Source organism: Leptidea sinapis, chromosome 9, assembly GCF_905404315.1.
Source record: "Leptidea sinapis chromosome 9, ilLepSina1.1, whole genome shotgun sequence".
NCBI lineage: Eukaryota > Metazoa > Arthropoda > Insecta > Lepidoptera > Pieridae > Leptidea > Leptidea sinapis.
In genome coordinates, this window is record NC_066273.1 from 11,290,203 (window position 1) to 11,312,355 (window position 22,153).

The following is a 22,153-nucleotide window of genomic DNA, read 5'->3' on the forward strand; positions in this document are numbered from 1 at the left end:
CTATGATTTATCGTATGTGCAATTCCTGCAATTACCTATCCATATTATTTTATGAATATTTTAAGGTGGCCCGGTACGACCAAATTAACGAAATAAAACAACTACTACAGTCTTAATATAAGTAAACGAGTCGAATAATTGTAACACTAAATATACAACATATTTATGTATGCAATAAAAGCTTATAAGTATTTCATGGTTTTATTTTAAACTAGTAGTAAGGATAACCTAGTAGTAAATAAGATTTATTTTTAAATTTCAAGATTCGCTTACAAAATGCTTAGTGCTTATTTTGCAAAATTATTTTAATATTATTTATACATAGCTAACTTAAGTTGATATATATTTTTAGTAATCTTAGCTTCTTCTTTTTTATTGAATATATCTATTTAATATGAAATAATTAATTAGCTTAAGTATGTAATTAAATTCATTTCATCTATAAACCTATGGAAATCACGGCGAGCACTAACAAATATTCAGCGAAATAATAATTGTATCGGTTTTATTTGTCAAAGGATACGCAACCTCTATATTACTCAAAACAAAGAGAATCAACGGAATGCGAGTGTCCGGAAATGTAAGTGTAGCGATTGCAGCGCCACTGCACATTTTTTCATAACTAAATCGCTTTGAAAAAATAGCGCCAACAACGGCATCTCTTAGCAGTCGACAGAATTTTTCCAACGTCGGTCATAACACTCGGCCACGTGCATTTGTTTTGGTTGGGTTTTTTTCTCAAAAAAGATCGCATACAAAAGTTCACCTCGCCGCCCCGCGTCGACGGTGCGCCAAGCAAAATGGTCGTCGTTTTTTTCTTCTCTTTTCAGCCATCTGTCCGTCCTTTTCGGTCAAAAATGCGATCGTTATTTTCTGTTCCGGTGCGAATGTGTGCGTATTGTGACCGACGCTGAAGATATACGCCACGTTCGATCACGGGAAATTCATCCAATATCTATGCAGTTAGAGTCGACATTGGCTTGCTATAAAAATTGTCTTACGTCTAATGGCGGACGGAGAAAAAATAGAAATATAGGAGGCACGGCGTGTACGATAAAGAGAGCGGGAGTCGTTAACGATTCTGCGCCGGAAAGTTGCGCAGATTGCGTTTTTGGTGCTTTTTTTGGGGGCAGTGCCTCATACCAGCGGGTGTTTTTTGAATCTGTCTTTTTCTAGCACGCAGAACTTTCCTTGTTTGTGCGTGTGTGCGTTAGATGGCGGTAGTGTGCGTGGCGCCATGAGGGATGCACCTAGCGCTAGATTTTTGCGTAGACGTCCTAGATAGATCGCGGTACATAGCCGTAGTACATAATGAGATGTCACCAATGTACTGCGGCACATAGCCGCGCAATAACACAACCTGGCGGGATGCGAACCCCGCGCCCGCGGTATCCGCGTTGATTAATTACTAACTTACGTAATTGTTCTACGCAAACTATTCGGCGCGGATAGAGTTTTCGCTAAAATATATTTTGGAAATGAAACGCTTTATCTTTTTTGTTTTATGCTTTAGTTGGGAGCTGTTTCTAAATAGGCACAATTCACTATTTGATAGATAGCTATCTAACGTTGATTATGTATGTTTTGAAATTTGACAGATTGAAATCACAGATTAATTAACTATATTAATAACTTGTAAATTGGTTTTAATTTTTTATTTACTTTTATAGCTTTCAATAGAGGTTTCATCATCATCTTCGTGGGTCTATAGACTATAGAGCAACGGGTTGCAGGTACGATACTTGTTGGAAACATTTTTATTTGCACAGGGTAATTAAATTGTTATATTTATACTGGCTGGTAAAATGAATAGATACAAGGTTTTCAGGCTACGCTTCCGCTGAAACCTAAAGTTAATATAAAAAGTAGGTCTGCGCCTAACTATTGAATTGATTGATTAACTAACCTATCGTTAAGTACTGCACTCATAAATTCCTTCGGAAATTTTTATGAGGCTTTATGACATATTGACAGATTCTTCATTATGAATTCATTTTGCCACTCGCTAGTTAGAAATAAATGGGAAAAATTAAAAAAAAAATACAAAACTGATCTTAAGATTATTTTTCAAAAAGATTTTGTAAATTTTTTACTTAATGACTTTATTCCGAGATCTTAGGCATATACCTAATGAAAATCCAATTAGATAAGATCAAATGGCTTCAGTAGAACTAGGTTGGAAGTTCATTTCCTGCTGAGGTTTGTACAAATTAACTTATTACAGGTTACGTAGTAGGTACAACTTTTTAAAAATAAATACATCAAGAAATTAGAAAGAAACTGGGATCACATATCATCAGTGAGTAGGTATTTTGTATTTTATTAATTTCAATGTTAAATAACACGAAGCATATGTTACAAAATTTGAAAGATGCCATGGATGTCATGATTGTTATAAAAAAGCTATTGTTCTTAGGTAGTGCGGTATCTAGCTTACTAGATGCGCTCTTAAGCGCAGCGGAGACCAACCCTTAATCTAAGTTAGTGACAATTTTCCCGGCGTTGTGTAAAATATGTAAGCCGAAATATGTTATTATTATTTTAGTTTAATTATTAATTAAGTAGGTATATTATAAATATTCAACTCTAATTAAGTAACAAATTAAAAATATACGAATCATATTGTGTACGTTGACGCCTAAATGGTGGCGAATATTATTTTATTATTATCATAGAGCTAAACTTTTAAGGAATAAAGATCTAAGAAAGAAAGGATAATAACGATAAAAGCTTAAGGTTAGTTATGCAATTTTTTTTATGGTAAACGAGCGTACAGGTCACCTGGTGTTAAGTGATCACCGCTACCCACATTCTCTTGCAACACCAGAGGAATCACAGCAGCGTAGCCAGCCATTAAGGAAGGTGTACGCGCTTTTTATAAAGGTAGGTAGCCATGTCATATCGTCCCAGAAACACTGCACAAGGAAGCTGATTACACAGCTTTGTAGTCCGTGGGAGAAAGCTCCTTGAAAACCTCACTGTGGAGGAACGCCACACATCCAGATAGGGATATCCTAATTTCTTGCTTGTCGTGAATATATTAATAAATATAATTAATAAAAATAAATCATTAACTAATTTATTTTCTTGCCACACATACAAATATTATTATTCTTTGGTACATTGTGCAAGTAAAGACTTAACGAAATAAATAAAATGTTTATGGTGATATTGTAATATTACTGTATGTCACTGCTAGATTCTTAGATCATTAAACAACTAGAACGCCTATGACAGCTGTGAAATCGTCGAAAAACATTGAGTTTATGGTTAACCTGTATTTTGAGAAATGCACGCACACTAAAATATTAAGCCTGGCCTGCTAACTGTTTTCATTGGTTGTCTAACAGCAAGAGACTCTATCTAGACGTATAAATAATTATCTAAGGCTACATTAATTGGAGCTTATTTATTAACATACTTAATATATCAAATTACTAGATGGCGCTTGCATCGTGTTTAATTTTGTTGCTAGCATAGGTAGTATCTAACTAACCTCCGTGCACCTATTGTAAAATATGTAATAACATATTCGTTGCCTCCTTTTAATGAACATGAATAAATAATTTGACAAAGTCTGAAAGTATTTGTTTGTCGTATTTATTTAATTTCCAGCTCCTCTCTCCCGTAAAAGAACAATCGCGCGTTGAGGAGTCCTATATTAGGTAGGTTATAGGTACATTCTTGACATTTTGTTCTTTTCATAACTAATAATACATATAAATTAAGTCCTGGTAAAATTTTTCTTTATAGTAATAAAATTATAACATAATTAAATTAAAAACGTTGTTACCGTTTTTAATATAGGTATATCTAATTTTAAAAACTTTACTTAGATGTTTTAAAAGTTTCACATTTTATTTAATATTTAGTACAGCGCCATCTAGTTCAATGTTACGCACTAATAAGTAAAGTAAACTTTTTCAAATATATTTTACAGAGCATATTATTATATTAAAGGTAATATTTTGACTATTTCCGAATAGTAAACAATAATATTAAATATTTTCAATCATTACATTGATTTCATAAAGCAAGTACAAATAAGTCTAATCTAAAAACTAAATCTGATCACTTTGGTAAAAGCGCCATCTAGTGTTGAGTAGTATCAATAGATCTTAAGACATGATGATATTATTATATTGTAAGTAATTCTAATAAAATTAAGGTAAAACTTAGATACTGATTTTTGTCTTGTAAACCTAAATCTTTTTGTAATCGAGTGACTTGAAAAATTACTTAACATATTCTTATATTAAAATTTGGTTTCAGTCTTGTGTGGTTCTCTAAACAACTAAATTAAATAACAAAATATTACGATTGAAAATGAGACGCAATGCCATTTGTCATATCACCGCTCTTCGTCAATACTTCCCTTAAAGTCCGCCTAGTTTCGCAATGCTGGGTCTCAAAATCACGAGCACTTGTCAATTCCATGGTCATCTGGAAGCTAAAGCCTATCATAAATTGAGCACAGGAATAGCTCAAGCCAGCCCACATTCTAGCGCTCTACAAACCGCAGGTCCGGCCACATATTATGGAGTGTTGCTGACATCTCTGGTCTGGTCATTTAAGGATGTGCAACGCAGAGCAGCTAGAATCGTCGGGGACCCAGTGATCTATGAACGGCTAGATCGTAGGTGTTGCGTAGAGACGTCACTTCATTGTGTGTCTTCTAACTCCTCCAGGTCCATCAAAAGAGTTATTGCTGATGCGAAGTCGAAGCACATTGGCAGAATTGGCGAGAGACTTGCACGCCTTCCCTCAGGAACTCGTGCGTTCTGGTCGCTCGCCAAGGCTGTCCCAGGAAACTTCTGCCAGCCAGCCATTCCGCCACTGCACAGGGATGATGACTCTGGCCCATGACGCGAAAGAGAAAGCTGATCTCCTGGGCTCCCTCTTTGCGTCCAACTCGACTCTGGATGACCAAGGTGCACCACCACCGCATATTCCACGGTGCGAGTCACACATGCCGGAGGTAAAAATCCGGTACGGCGCCGTGCTAAAGGCGCTTCTCACCTTGGACATTCACAAATCGAGCGGGCCCGATGGCATTCCACCGATAGTGCTGTGGACATGTGCTCCGGAACTAGCACCGGTTCTTACCTGACTTTTCCGGCTCTCCTACTCATCAGGCGTAGTCCCGAAATTATGGAAGGCGGCTTTAGTGCACCCGATCCCTAAGAAAGGTGTACGCTCGGATCCGTCCAACTACCACCCCATTGCCATTACCTCCATTTTCTCCAAAGTAATGGAGTCGATCATCAACCGCCAGCTCATGGGATACCTAGAGGAGCACCAGCTGATCAGCGACTGCCAATACGGTTTCCGTCAGGGTCGCTCAGCTGGTGATCTTCTTGCATACCTCACCCATAAATGGGAGCAAGCGGTTGAGTCGAAGGGAGAGGCGTTGGCGGTGAGTTTGGACATAGCAAAGGCCTTTGATCGGGTGTGGCATGAAGCGCTTATAGCGAAACTGCCATCCTATGGGCTTCCCGAGAAGTTGTGCAAAGGGGTCGCTAGCTTTTTGGCTGATCGGAGCATCAAGGTTGTTATCAACGGTGCATGCTTCGACTTAAAACCCATAAACGCTGTGTCCCGAAAGGCTGCGTGCTATCCCCTACACTGTTTCTTCTGCATATCAATGATATGCTGCAAATCAGCAATATTTATTGGTATGCAGACGACAGCACAGGGTATGCTTCCTACACCGGCCGTGCCAACATGTCCCGGGATAGCGTCGACGAGAACCGGAACAAACTTGTGTTCAGACACAAGTTTGTTCCGGTTCGGTTGACACTATGCTTTGCAAAGTCTCGGAATGGGGCCGACAAAATTTAGCCCATTTCAACCCCAAGAAGACACTAGCTTGTGCGATCACTACTAAAAAGTCTCCCTTTGTCGTATCCCCTCGATTCCAGATAACTCCTGCCACAGCCTGTATTGGCATAGTTGGCGTCGATATATCGAGGGACGTTCAGTTCCGTGGTCACTTGGAAGAGAAGGCCTAACTGGCCTCTAAAAAGCTCGGTGAACTCAGTAAGGCCAGACAGTACTTCACTAAAAGCCACCACCTGCAACTTTATAAGGCGCAAATTCGGCCTCATATGGAATACTGTTCTCACCTCTGGGCGGTTGCTCCCCAGTACCAGCTTCTTCAATTTGACCGCATACAACGAAGAGCGGTTCGAATCATCGGCGGCGGCATTGGGTAGAGATAGAGATGTGGGTTCTCTCTGCATCTTCTACCGCATTTATCGCGGGGAGTGCTCAGAGGAGCTGTTCGGGTTCATTCCAGCGGCCGAATTCCACCACAGGGCACTACGTGCAAAGTACCACCCGCACCACGTAGACGTCTGGCATTCCACAACCGCGCGTTTCCTTAGAAAGTTCTTGCCTCGCACATCCACTTTGTGGAATCAATTACAGGCTGCGGTTTTCCCGAACAGGTACGACTTAGGGACCTTCAAGAAAAAAGGATACTTCCACCTTAAAGGCTGGCAACGCATTTCTTGACACACCTGATGTTGCGGATGTCCATGGGCGGTTGCCTCACCTCTCCCCATCCAGTGAGCCTCTTGCCCGAAGAGGTGTTTGATCTGATTCCTGCCGCTAAATTCCACCTTCTCACAACACACACAATTCACGATAACACAAATTAGGATATAATGCCCACCATATGGTTGCGTGGCGCTCTTCCACAGTACGGTTTACAAGAAACTTTCTTCCACAAGCTGTGGAATGAGCTTCCTTCTGCGGTGTTTCCAGAACGATACGGTATGGGTACATTCAATAAAAGTTTTTTATTAAAAGGCAAATCTCTTGTGATTCCTCTGGTGTTGCAAAAGAATGTTGGCGGCGGTGATCATTTAACATCAGGTGACCCGTACCCTCATTTGTCCTCCTATTCCATAAAAAAACGAGACGTGCAATCTTTTCTACTCCCAAATGTATGTAAAGAGCCTGTGGGATGTCTTGGGTTATTTTGGTGCATTCAGTCTCAATTATAAATATCGTTAATTATATAATGTGTAAGGCTATTAGAAAAAAAATACGATTCGTGATTTTACCTAGAAATTTAAAAAAAAATTAAATAACTAATACCATCTCTTATCCGGTCTCTACAGATTATCACTTGTATTTCACGCAGCTTCACCATATTACCCGAACGATAGAACAGATCGCAAATACTCATCAACGAGCTAGACTAGAATATCTTCTTCAAGTCGACCAAATTTCTAGCGATCTGGTGCAAGTCCATATTGTTCTTATTTCTGGTCTGGTATACTCCAAAATCAGTTTCAAGCTGCTTTTCTACGCTTATTTTTGTTTCTATTTCAATTAAAAACGGTGACGATGGAGTTTAAGTGAGTTATTAAAATATCGTAGAACTTCCTCTATGTTCATTGTTCGCGCGGCGCGGTTCTGCCACTATACCTATATATCTGATGTGAAACAGTGATACACTTACACTGTTGCGTGTATGTGAAGGCTGTAAGAGCCGGAGTAATTACAGGAGTAGGTCATCATCCGAATGCAATCAGACGATTTGTTTCCAAAGTACAAAATTAGTCCGAGTAGCCATCCGAGTGCACTCGGTCTAAGCGTACTCTGATAGTGAAAATCCCACTTAAATCTCATAACGAGAGGCATGTGAGAAGCGAGAGAAGACGAAGAAGAGACAAGAGAAGATATTATGTATGACGATAAGCATTAGTCTTCTTGTACATGATCCCGAAAAAATCATCTAATAAACTGTCACTGTACAAACGACTTAACATAAAATGTTTACGTAGAAGTAACTGCGAGGAAAATACCAGCAAAACTCCCTAAGACTTTGGCCTGTCAAAATCTACAGTAAGTGCATTCCTCAAACAAAAATGTTACACTTACAGGTTCTTACCAATTTGGCTCAGCAGGGAGACCAACAGGACCAATGAAGGTTACTGCTGATGTGAGCTCATCTTAAGGGGGCCCCATAACTCTATACCCAGGTCCCAAGCCATGGGCACTATTCTGTGTTCCAGGGGATGCTAAACTCATTGATGCAGAGAGGACACAAAACTACACAACGTCCTTCAGCGCCTTCACACCATAAATTTATCGGTGTTGTTTCAATAAGCTAAAATTTAATTTCTTGAATGAAAGGCATAACATTATATTTTTAATTCGAAATTATTTTGGAAATTTGGGCCTTAGGGCCGCTGCTGAATACGAAGCATAAAATTGTCAAGCTTTTCAGAAAACAGATAGTTGTATCATCGGCAATTCGAGCACCTCTACGGTAGGAATTCGTCTCTTTTCTTGCAAGAAGATTAACAAGAATATACGTCCGTATTTAATTAATCCATAATGTTTATATTTCTTGAAGTCAAAAGCACTGCCACAACTTAAGAAAGAAATAACTCATTGAGACAGCAGGCACGCCAGAAGAAACTAAACGATGATGAAAAGAAACCATTTATATTGTTTTTGACTTACATTGCAATACCTTCACTCATTAGGTCTATTCATATAATTTTCTAACTTAGGTCTACTCTGAAAATAGTATACTCAGGTGTATTAAAAGTACCTACTGCGGTTGCGGTCATGATTTTTTCATCGAGTCGAGAGATTTAGTAGGATCAGATTCACTCTCTTTTACACTACCCATAGCAGTGTTAAGAGTTCTACGTTTACACTTCACAATTACTTCTACTATAGCTCTAGTGGGCTCAGATTAACTCTTCTTAACACTAACCATATGAGCTCTATATTATGAGCTCTACGTTTATGCTTCACAATTTCTTCTACTATAGCTTTAGTAGGATCTGATTCACACTCATTTACACTAACCATGATAATATTACGAGTTTTACGTTTACACTTAACAATTACTTCTAATATAGCTCTAGTGAGATGAGCTTTACTCTTCGTTACACTAACCATATGAGCTCTATATTATGACCTCTACGTTTATGCTTAACAATTTCTTCTACTATAGCTTTAGTAGGATCTGATTCACTCTCTTTTACACTACCCATAGAAATGTTACGAGTTCTACATTTACACTTCACAATTACTTCTACTATAGCTCTAGTGGGATCAGATTCCACTCTCCTTTACACTAATCATATGAGCTCTATATTATGAGCTCTACGTTTAAGCTTCACAATTTCTTCTACTATAGCTTTAGTAGGATCAGATTCACACTCATTTACACTAACCATGATAGTATTACGAGTTCTACGTTTACACTTAACAATTTCTTCTACTATAGCTTTCGTAGGATCAGATTCACTCTACTTTACACTAACCATGATAATATTACAAGTTCTACGTTTACGCTTCACAATTTTTTCTAAAATAGCTTCAGTAGGATCAGATTTACTCTCTTTTACACTAACCATGATAATATCTCAAGTTCTATTCAAATTTTGATATGAAATTTTGAATATATTAATTTGATTGGGTGAAGATTGATGAGGCTAGTATTTTTAAAAGACTAAGACATTTCTAAAAAACATAATTACAAAATAATCCAATTTGAAATAAAAGCTTGTAACAGTCAGTAAGTTACGTCGCCATATTAGGTAATCTCTCAAAATATACTAATAAAACCCCAAAACATTTACAAAACATTTTGTACAATTCACCCCGTATTTAAAAAAGAAAATAGACCAATCGCTCTCGATTTAAGCACCTATACATACTGTATATAATACAAACCCTTGCTAATAGAAAAATAGATTCACCCTCTTAACTAGGAGACTAGGCGAACTCATAGACAAGGGAACTTTTACGTTAGGCTCTAGAAAATAAAGCTCAAATTGATACAGCAAACAAAAGCCTATTTGCGATAAGATTTTTGCTAGTAACATGTTTAGTAAATAAAAGAAGTTAAGCCCAGATGAGGTTCACTTTGTTTTCATGTAATTTTTTTTATTCGTTTAGTTACATTGCGTCTAAGGCTGGCACAAAATGGTTAAAAACTTTTTATGGCTACAATTTTACATCTTTATATAATAATATAGGTGGGTTACTAATTTGACGGAGGCAAGGATCCCTAAGTTGACAGATTTGTTAAATTTTGGACACTCCGTAGACTCCACAGCTAAAGTCAGATCCCGATTTGGATCCATCCGTATACCATTTAAAGCTCCCGTTTTTTCATGTGGGTAATTCTGTTATCTAACCAATCCTCTCTTGAGGGGAATTCAATACCATTTTGCTGATGAAGTCTAAATTCGGCAACATGGCCGTTACTCACCATGTTACAATACCATCAGGTTTGGTTGTCTAGTTTCGATTTTCTCATAAAAATCTAATTAGCATCTTGTAACTATTGGGAAAGTAAATAAAATCAAACATGTAAAGGTTTTGAAATAAGAATTTATTCATCAAAACATAATGTGCCCACAAAATTTCTCACAACGCTATATCGTGAAACTAAATTAGGTGTCTGACGCAGCAAATCCAAATTGGCGCGAATAGCGGACATTTTGTTTTTAAGCCGTAAATGTGTTGTGAAATATAAAATCGATAGTTGTTCAACTTAATAAATTTGCTTAAATATTATCTGGATGATAGGTATAATTAATTAAAAATGAATTAAAATATGTTACCAAAGATATAATTGATTAAAAAACTCTTTTACAAGTAATTTAATGTGCAGGTGACTTGACAGAAACTTGACATTATAATAACACATTTTATCATGAGTAAATTAAAAAAATCTATAAAAGATATTTAGGACTATTTCTGCACATTAATACCAATGCCTTAATTGGAACATAAATATTTTTAAATCAATTAATAATTTGAATAACATACTTGCAATTATTATAAATTTTAATTTTATAATTTTAATCATAATTGTTACTATTTCGTTGATAATGTTATTTTTAAAAACTGTAAGATTTTAATGTTTCTTAATAATGTTATCCTGTTGATTTTATTTAATGCATTGTTTTTAAAATGGTATCTCCATAGTATTTATGTGCAAACGTTGTCAAAATATTGTAAACATTATAATTTTTAACAATATGTACTCATCTTAGAATCATACCACCAGCAGTGATAGAAGAGGTAAGGGTCCTACTTACATCTTGTAATAGATTTCTTATTTGGAAACAATTTAAAACTTATCAGTTAATTGGATCAGGTTCTCAATGAAATCTCAATGGTTTCCGAAAAGCAGGTCTCAAAACAAAACTGTCAATATTACTTAGGTAGTATAAATATTTTTTAATGATATTTTATCCAATTTCACTATTAGTGCATCAAATATTAATTCGTAATTATTTTTTATGTATATTCTAGTTCAGTACTTAAATATACCAACATTTCGGAAACCTGGCACAAAAATTAAAATTATTTTAAAATAAACATTTGCTATCTTGAAATAGCGAGTGTCTTTACATACATATTATTAATTATAATATCGCATTTTTAGGTTTGCACCTAAATACGTAGTGTGGAGTAGAGAAAGAGTCTAAATTATTTCATTTTATCAGTGCTGAAAACAGCTTTGTAGTACAAATCAATTTATAGAACCCAACTCTAAATTTAAGAAGCTTCAAGATCTAGCGTATTGAAAAAAGCAATTGGTTTTGCAAGCTAAATAATATGGAAATACAATAGTGATAATATATATAGTGATAAGTGATAATATGTTATATACAAAAACATTTAATTTTTCATTAATTGTGTTTTTTTAAGGAAATGTAGTGACTTCTTCAAAGAGAATGTTATTCATATAGTTATTTAGTGAGACAGACTCTTCCACGATGAAAAAAAAGATTATTTAAACTTCAAGTTTATTTTTGATAATTTGAATATCCTTTCCTTAAATTTAGCTTACATTCGGAATAATAACGGTAGTTTTTAATATATAATATATAAATATAACATTGACAATATCTTAGATACAAACAGATTCAATATAATTAGTTTATTGGTTTAGTTTAGAGTTAATACAAATACTAATTTTGATAGAGAAAATTATTCATAGAGTGATTTTATTTGTTAATACCGTAGTTGTATCAGAATTTGACATAAATAATTGAAATAATTGAAATTTAACTTTCATTTGGAATTCTAACGGTTTTTAATATATAATATATGATGAATATAACGGTAATAATATCTTAGATTCAAATACATTTCAAATCATTAATGCGTTTGTAAGAAAATTTATTGAGTCTCAATTTAATTCTTCAAAGATTAAATTATTCATAGAGAGTGCTTTGTTGTTTTTTTTTTTAAACGTATACCTAGGTTGTATCTCAATTTGACATATTTCCAAAATTTAAATTTAGCTTTTATTCGGAATTCTAACGGTTTTTAATATATAATATATAAATATAACGATAAAAACATCTTAGATATATAAATTAATTTTCATTAATTCTGCTTTTGTAAAATAATTAATTACCTAGGTCGCGAATTGATTCTTCAAAGATTAAATTATTTATACAGATTGATAGAGAACATTTTATAATAATGTAAATTATTTTAATAAATAATTCCCATAACTGTTTATTCTAATATATGTAAAAATATAACTGTGATAATATCTTAGATACATTACATTAAATATAATAAATTGTGAATTTGCAAGAAAATTTATTGAGATTTGAATAAGTTCTTAAGAGAAATTTTATTCATTGAGAGTTCTTGAGCATGAGTGAGAGAGAAAACGTTTCATAATGTATTATTTTAAAACATCAACCTTAGCAATATTTGAATTTCATATCATTAACTTAAGTATAGGTTGTATTCAGAAATCATAATGTTAAATAACAAATGTAATTTTATGTAGGTAATTTAGCAATCTACCCCAATATTAATAATTTATTGCTATATAAGAAATCTCAACCCTGCGAGGGTGGCACCGCTAAAAGTACCTCGGTGTTCCCTACGCGCCAAAACGCAAAACAAAAAATAAAAAGCGTGCAGATAAAAACAAGCTTTGTTTACAGACAATAGAGCGGGTTTTCGTTTAGACTCCCTCTCTACTTAATCACAGCTGTCTCCCACATAATACGTATGTATTATACTTAGGCCTTTTTTGATAAAAAAGGTCGTCTGTGACGCCTCGCGAAAACAAGATGGCGACGGTTGGCTGCAGTACTTTTCCTAATTACCAAGCTGTAGTGGAAATTATTGTATGAAATTTGCTGGTGTTGCGTGAAACAAATTTCTAAATATTCTAAAATACAGTTTTATTGATGTATAATATAAAATCCAAATTAGTTATCGCTTTACTATTACGTATATAAATAAAAATTGCCATAATGTGCAGGAGGTTAGTTACAATCAAATTTTTAACTTCGAAAGCATTGATATTTAAAACTTTTTCAAAACAATAATTTAAATGTACTGCAGGTACCAAAGGTCAACTTTATAACTAGAAAAATGTAATGGCAGATTAACATTAGAAGCACTATTTATAAATGTACTTATGAGATGAATAATATTGTGTTAATTAATTAAAATGAGAGTAATGAATCAGTTTTCATCTATAAGCAGTAGGCAACTAATGAAACATTCACTGATAATTTAATTTTTAAGTAGGTAGGTAAGTATAGAATTTTTGAATTAATGAATTTAAAAAAAAATTCGGTATATTGAGCAAAATATAATGAAACATAGTATGTATACCAACTATTTACTTAGTTTTAATGAAATTATTAAAGTTCTTTAAATATAATGATCAATTGATAACATTATTGTTTTAGGTAAGTAGTTTAAACCGCTGGCTGTATGTAATACAATCCTTGTGAATGGAAATCGATACTAAAAAAAGACAGTTGCGTTCGGACAGAGGCATAAAAACAAACAGATATATTGATTTTGTATTTCCGATATTGTATGCTTTGTCAGATGGTCATATTACCTCTAGTTAGCTTGATTAAACACATTACTTTTTCAAATACAAAGAGTAAGTAATAAATAGAATAATAATATTTTTTTTATTAATTTAGAAGTTGTGACAACTAACACATCTGTATAAGTAATTGAATGTTCGGTGTATGTTTTGTTTTCAATATTACAGTTTTGGAACAGTTTATAGGTAATATTATCTAGGTAAGATTTATGATTTTAAATTTACTTATTATGGAATTTGTATCAATTTTAGCTATGAAAATAATTTATAATTAATTATTTTCACTTTTGCTAAGAATTTAGGTATGAATATTTAAATGTTGGTAGTGTATTGACGTGCTTTTCAAATAATAATATTATGTAGGTACTTAGTTATTTAGCAGTGCCTTAAAAGTGTAATCTTATGTATAACATATAGTAGGTATACTAAAGTTTATCTTTTTCACAAATTGTGTGTATGTGATGCAACGGTTCCATTATTTACTTTACTACAAGTAAGTTACATTAGAGGTCATAATTTCTTACAAGTATGAGTAAACATTATTCCAATTAAGAACTTCCCATTTGAAGGACCAACGCAGGATATTTTTTGAGTTATTTTCACGCATTTGTCACTTTCCCGCGTTTGAACATTGTATCCGGTCTGCGGGTCAATACGTTCCCAATATCGAATCAAAGTTGTCTTTTTATCTGTGTCCGTGGCCGAGTTAGAGGTTATTGTTCCATTTTTGAAACACCCGCCAATTTTTATTTCTTTTAGTTAATGGCGGCGAGTCAATGAAAGCTTTCCCGCCAACGATTCGAGAATAACCTGAAAATATAAAAGGTTTGTTTTAAATTCACTTAAGCACCGCTGTTATTGGGCTGTTATACGTTCAGGAATAATATTCTTTGACAAGAATGCTATGAATATAATTTTTATTTATTCGCGCAGGCTGTTGAATAAAGTCTTTTGGTCATATTGCCTATATAAGTATGGATATATTTAATTATTAATTAATATAGTTGAAACTTGAAACACACACTATTCCATAATATATACAAACAAAATTTAAAACTAACACTTAAACCAGGGAAGCTCCTTGCATGGATGCCGGCTAGATTATGGGTAGGTATCACAGCGGTGCCAATTTCTGCCGTGAAGCAATAATGTGTAAGCATAATTGTGTTTCGGTCTGAAGGGCACCGTAGCTAGTGAAATTACTGGGCAAATAAGACTTAACATCTTATGTCTCAAAGTAACGAGCGCAATTGTAGTGCCGCTCAGAATTTTTGGGGATTTTCAAGAATCCTGAGTGGCACTAAATTGTAATGGGCTGGGCGTATCAATAACCATCAACTGAACGTCCTGCTCGTCCCTTATTTTATAAGAAAAGTAAGTAGGTATATAAATCAAACATTATAAAAGTAATGTAAACAAATATAGACAAAAAATACTAAGCTATATATGCCATATTGGCATATATTTGGCATATATATGATTTAGTTATTCTTATTACACTTCAAAAATAATTGAATACTCATGGAGATAAAAATTTTTTTTTTGCAGAAAACAGTAATTTCTCTTTAATTTTACTTTTCCAAGTAGCGATCTGAATACATTTAACTTTTCATGAAGTATATCTACCTACATGGTTGTATACAACCATATAGGTATATATACTACGGTATACCCTAATAAAACAGCTAAATGCGCACATTATAAATTTGTTTTTTCCGTGTGTGGTTGAGATAGATATTTAGTGTGCGGGACAAGCTATGTCTTACACTCGCGATTTTTATGCCACTTTGCGTTTACTGTCAACCTCAATTTAATCCGACGTTTTTTATGCCGTCAATCTGACAGCTGTCAATGTCTATCTAGACGTATATGTGATCTAAGATCCACATCCAGCACATATTTACACTGCGATGGATGCCTTCTGCAGTTTATAACTACATATCTACATTTGTTATATAATAATAGGTATATATAAAACAGTATGTATGAGAGGTGGTATGCTAGAACGTACACTGCTGAGTACTGAGTAAGTGTACAATTTCCACGCAGTTTCTATACTTTCTTTTTTTTTGTATGATATTATAAAATTTAAATGAGTATTTAAATAATCGTCACCTGGAGTCTTGTAAAGTCTTGAAACGTCGGGTTAACCAAAAATAATAATAAAAATGTAACATTCAAAAAAAAAATGTAATGTAAAAAAATGTTAGGTACAATTACACGCGTTTTAATATTTTAATCGAAATTTTTATTCATTCGAATGGAGCAATTATTATTAGAATCATTATAAAACAGAACGGCTTTGGTTTTCAGAATACCTTCTCTATATTTTCTTCCCGGTATCGTTATAGGTAAACACGAGGAGTTACCATGCGGGTAATTAATAAATAAACGAATGCTCTGTCTGCTAAGCGGAAGCTATTGTGTTGACAATGGAATAGACCCCGTACACAAGAACAATTGTTTTCTGCGTTGTTGTCATTTTTCGCATTTTCGCGGTGGCATATGGCGTGCGTTGGAAACGCACACATTAACATCCCAATGTCATGTATAAATGTCGTTGTCGATCTAGGATGAAGTATCAACTAGATTTGCCACACCGCAAAGTAAAAAACAATCTATAATGGGTTATAATTAGCGAAGAAAATTTAAAAAGCAGTATAATATAGTGGACTTTGTTCCGATAATTTGACCATACTATACTGATTTGGTTAACCTTCCGAAGCGGTGTGATTTTGGCGCGTGCTCAGCGTTCTGTCGATGCGTAATATTTTACGTGTATTAATAGATAGCTTATAAGTAGGATGATTTGAGAGATGTATAAGAAAGCTATTGAAACAAGCTATAAGACCATGCAAAATAAACCATATTATAAACAAAATCAGGGTCAGAATTTGGTCAGAGCGTAGTGCGCCGTACGGCACTTTCGATTTTGTTGTATCTGAAAAATCTAGTGCCCTCGGGAACTTGCAAATTTCGGAAAGTTAATATGCCTTCTGATTATGTTGATAATATGGTAAATATTTTTAGTTTTTGCACATTATTTCTAATGTTTTTAATTCTTTATCACGTATTTATTTGGTTTAAAGTATTAAGCATTTTACAAAACAAGGAATATTTAAACCAAAAATCATACGTATGGAAGGTTCTGTTTTCTGACTTCCGTTCAGTAGGACTTTACCTAATATACAGCATCATGTTACTTATGCCTTAGTTGCAGCACTAAATTACCATATCAATTAAACTTCTCAATAAAATTACTTTCAATCAAACAAAATTTACAAATAAATTATAATCACAACCGAGGTGTTATTCGCAATATCCACTTAAGAAACAAAACAGAAATTCTAACAGAGACTATTTGTTCATGCACGTTATTATATTTTATCGTTTGTCACATCTAGGTAAATACTTCATCCTTGTTGTGTCTACTCTCTCAAATATAAGTTGGAGTGGAACAAAAACATTTAGTATTGGTATATTGTAATTAATTACATAAATATATTTAATGCCGCAGTCTTGAATTATTTGTGGAAGTCCAGAGAAGGTTGAAAAGGTGAATTAATATGAAAATGTTCGGAATTAAAAAAAACAACAATTTTGTTTTTCCTTTGATGTGTCCCCTGTCATTCAGAAATCAAATTGAAAGAATAGTTTAAAATGAATAACTAATTAGAATCTTTGTATCCTTCTAACTTTCTCAGGAGGTAAAAAACAAACTTAATTTTAGCTACCAATAGTTGGTAGAATAACTATAAATGTTAACTATGATGGCAACACAACGTTTGCTGGGTCAGCTAGTTCTAAATTTATAATATATTTGACGTGATAACTATAGTTCCGAAAAAAAAAACAAAAAAAAACTTGAAAATCAGGATTTAATAAATTGAATATATTTTAATTTGAAAAGACCGTACCACGTCATTGCTTATTCGGGCAAGTTAATTTATGAAAAAGTAATTTATAATTTATTATTAAGATAAAAGCAGAACTGAAAATAAGTTGAATGTTATATTCTAAAAGCTCTCAGCAGTTAAAATATCTACTTATGTATGTTATGTATATAATTTATTTATTTTTCTCTTTGTAGAATTTATAAAATGAAAATACTCGATTACAAGAATATTAATAAGCCTAATAAAATTCACATAATTCTATATTTAAAAATTAAACAAGGCGTCGTCATTGTCACACTGTTGTGAATAAGTTGTTATATACTAATAAGATGCTGTGTGTCATAACAAAATAACAAATGCGTATATAAATGTATAATATATGGGACGAATTTACCAGTAATTTAATAAAAAAAAATGTCTGTCTATCTATCCGTTACTGCTTATCTCCGCAACAGCTAACTGTACCTACCTATCTTTTTGACGAAATTTTCAATGTGAGATAGGAGATAGACGTAATTCAGGATGTTTTTATTTCAGTAACGAATTAGAAAAAAAAATCTTTTAAAATAACCTTATCACTCAAAATCTAATTCAATGGTCAAAGAAATCTATGCGGTAAAAGTCTAAGAAGGTCTATATAAAGGAGGTACATAACTTAGATCAATAATACATATGAATAGACTGTGACAGCTGTGAAAAAAATTGAGTTTAGAGTCTAACCTCTATTTTGAGCAATTCATGAAAGTAACACAAAGTGTAATACAACTCGCGAGTGTAAGACGTAGTTTGTCACTCACACTAAAGTAATAAACCTGGCCTGTTTTTATCGGTTGTCTTTTTTTTTTCTATGGAATAGGAGGACAAACGAGCGTACGGGTCACCTGTTGTTAAGTGATCACCGCCGCCCACAATCTCTTGCAACACCACAGGAATCACAGAAGCGTTGCCGGCCTTTAAGGAAGGTGTACGCGCTTTTTTTGAAGGTACCCATGTCATATCGTCCCGGAAACACCGCATAAGGAAGCTCATTCCACAGCTTTGTAGTACGTGGAAGAAAGCTCCTTGAAAACCGCACTGTGGAGGACCGCCACACATCCAGATGGTGAGGATGATATCCTAACTTGTGGCGTGTCGTGCGAAGGTGGAATTCGGCGGCAGGAATCAGGTTAAACAGCTCTTCGGAACACTCCCCGTGTCTAACAGCAAGATACTCTATCTAGATGCATAAATTATATAAAGTAAATAATATAATAATGCTAGAGATATTGAATTAAAATTGAGTACGCATTTTATAAAAACACTAGCTGACCCAGCAAAAGTTGTAACGCCATAAAGTTATAAAAAAAATTCAATAATTAAAATTTTTGAGGTATAAAAAATAAATGACGACCAATTCTCAGACCTACCAAATATATCGTACATATAATTTATCGTACTACAATAATCATTATATTTGATTGCCATCTTGCAACTCTATTGCGTATCTGTGGATGGAATAAGATAATATAAAAATCGCGATATAAAAATATGTGTTGATCGTTGACTGATCGTAGACGGTTGAAAATTTGAAGTTGTATGTATTTTTAATGCTGAATCATAATAAAAAAAAAATATTTAGTGGTGGGTAACCCTTATCATGTAGGGGTATGAAAAATAGATGAAGGCCGATTCTCAGACCTACCCGATATAGTCACAAATTTTCAAACAAATTGGCTTAGCCAATTCGGAGGAGTTTGGTAACAAACACGGGAAACGAGAATCTTATATATAAGAAAATAACAGAAAAATCACATCACACCATAAAATTTAATAATTGTAAAAAAATATAAAAAACTCACCATAAATATTACATTTTGAATAATCACTTTCACTGTACCACTACATGGTGTTATGTACTATGTTCCTTGCCAAATGAAATCTGAAATAAATCGATCGCTTTTATAAATCATCCCATCAACCCTACCCTGGATTAGGCATAAGTTGATATTATTTAATTTTGAGCTCTATTTTGTCAACGTAAGGGTTTGTTTTGTTTTGGCAAAAATTTTACTTTTATTTAAATCTGGTTTACATTTATTGCAACTCTTAAAGGTGACCCAACCCATTGGTAAAAATGCATTTCGCACATTAACTAATCAAAGGGGAATTGAAGGTTAAAGCAGAAGAAAGCGATTGATTTTTAAAACGTGTTTTATTATTATATTAGTATTATCCCTTGGTTTATTATTTTATTTGTCAAGAAAACTTATAGTCTAAACACATGGACGGATTTGGTACGGTCGGATCATCGAACAGTCCGATGGACGCTTCCCAATAATTGTTAGATGCAATTACTAATCACGACCACATTGTTCACGAAGCATCCTTACACAAACAATGAATTCAAGCTCTAAAGGTTGATGCATCCAATATACGATAATTTATATTTATACAATTAATTCTTTATAACTTCTTATGAAATAGTTTATATCATTTAAATACGACTCATATATTAGATGCAGCACCTTATAAACCAATTTGTTATATGTATTACAGCTATTGTAAAATAATCTATTTTATTGGAGAGAGTGGCGGTTGAGTTTCTTATATTATGTTCTTCTCACGAGCGCAACTATTTATGAATATGTGGTAAATTCATTAATTTAAAAGAAATATTTGTAGTGGCGATTAAAAAGCGCTTAGTTTAAGCCTAATTGAATAAATTTTTTTTTGACTTTGAGTTTGAAATGGTTCGGCATCGTGCCACTCAGGATTTTTGAAATACCCAAACATTCCGAGCGGCACTACAACTGTGTTCGTCACCTTAAGACATAAGATGCTAAGTCTCATTTGCCCAGTAATTTCACTAGCTACAACGCCCATCAGACCGAAATAATGCTTACACATTACTGCTTCACGGCAGAAATAGGCGCCGTTGTGTTACCCATAATCTAGCCGGCATTTTTAGGTTTATCAAGAATCCTGAGCGGCACTGCATTGTAGTGAGCATGGCGTATCAATTACCACCAACTGGATGTCCTGCTCGTCTCGTCCCTTATTGTCATTCAAAAAAAATCAAAATTTGGTCATGCAATATCGGGCTGCCAGTTCGTCTATAGACTAGTATATAATAAGTCTATGGTCCCCTGTATGCAGACACTTATGTACATACGTTTATATCAATTACAATTCACAGACCTGTTTTGAATAGCTATCAAAGGGTTAATTTTGCAACGACCAGCAGTCAGCAGGTACGCGGAATGCAAACCCTGAGCTGCAAGAACTGGTTTTGGAGCAAAAATAAGCCTCATTGTTCGAAATAAAAGGGTTTCTCGATGCTGCGTGTTGGTTGCAGCAATCTGCGAGCTCGAGGTGCTGCAAGCTAACTTGTTCCCGCTTTTGAATTTGCCTTTTATTAAAAATAATGCAGTGTGGATTTACTTTTGATTGGGTTTACATATCGTATTGTGTGGGACCGGATTTTATTTAAGCATCAATGGGTAATGTCATTTTTATCTTTCTTTCATTATAGGATTAATAATAACTTTAAATAAGCTTAATAATCGTTAAATGTAACCAGGCAATTATTGCGTAACTATTATAGATATATAAAAAAATATAAACTAATATCGAAAGTACCTACGTTATATTTTAATCTTTGATTTAAAAAAAATATTGGTGTCAGAGTAATAGTTTCAGAATAATCGTTTGGTCACACTTAACGATTATACCCTGTATATAAGCGAACAGCTCTTCTTCATATATATTTCTGTATATATTTCTTTGCACAGGATGCCGTCTAGATTACGGCTACCACAACGGCGCCTATTTCTGCCGTGAATCAGTAATGTGTAAGCATTACTGTGTTTCGGTCTGAAGGGCGCCGTAGCTAGCGAAATTACTGAGCAAATGAGACTTAACATCTTATGTCTCAATGAGACGAGCGCAGTTGTAGTGCCGCTCAGAATTTTTGGGGTTTTTCAAAGAATCCTGAGCGGCAGTGCATGGTAATGAGCAGGACGCATCAATTACCATCAGCTGACTGTCCTGCTCGTCTCGTCCCTTATTTTCATAAAAAAAAATTATATTGAGGCAGTATCGAGTCTAACGATTAAGGGGAAAATTTGCGGCGAATTTTTAGTAGAATATATTTTGTTACAAGTTTACACTGTCGTTACTACGTGATATATTTTTAAATACGAGAATTTTTTATATTTTCATACATAATGCGGCTCCAGCGAGTTTTTGGAAGTGAAAGAGCGATATAATTAGTTATATCTGGAGGAACATGTTTACCGAGTATTAAAGCTCGTAGTCTAAGAGTCTAATAGTCAGGTAATTTTTTTTTAGTTTCATCATTAGTTTCATCTTTTTAAATTTTGAGGACAAACGAGGTCACATATTTTTT

At 34.0% G+C, this 22,153-nt stretch overlaps 1 long non-coding RNA gene across 1 annotated transcript; it reads right to left on the reverse strand.

The window, feature by feature from the left end:
* Positions 1–10,351: 10,351 nt before the first annotated feature.
* On the reverse strand, positions 10,352–19,692 carry LOC126966202 (uncharacterized). Its single transcript, XR_007729688.1, has 2 exons — positions 19,605–19,692; positions 10,352–14,680 (listed from the first exon to the last, which is right to left on the reverse strand). It is a non-coding gene; the product is annotated as an uncharacterized LOC126966202 (long non-coding RNA).
* Positions 19,693–22,153: the final 2,461 nt, after the last annotated feature.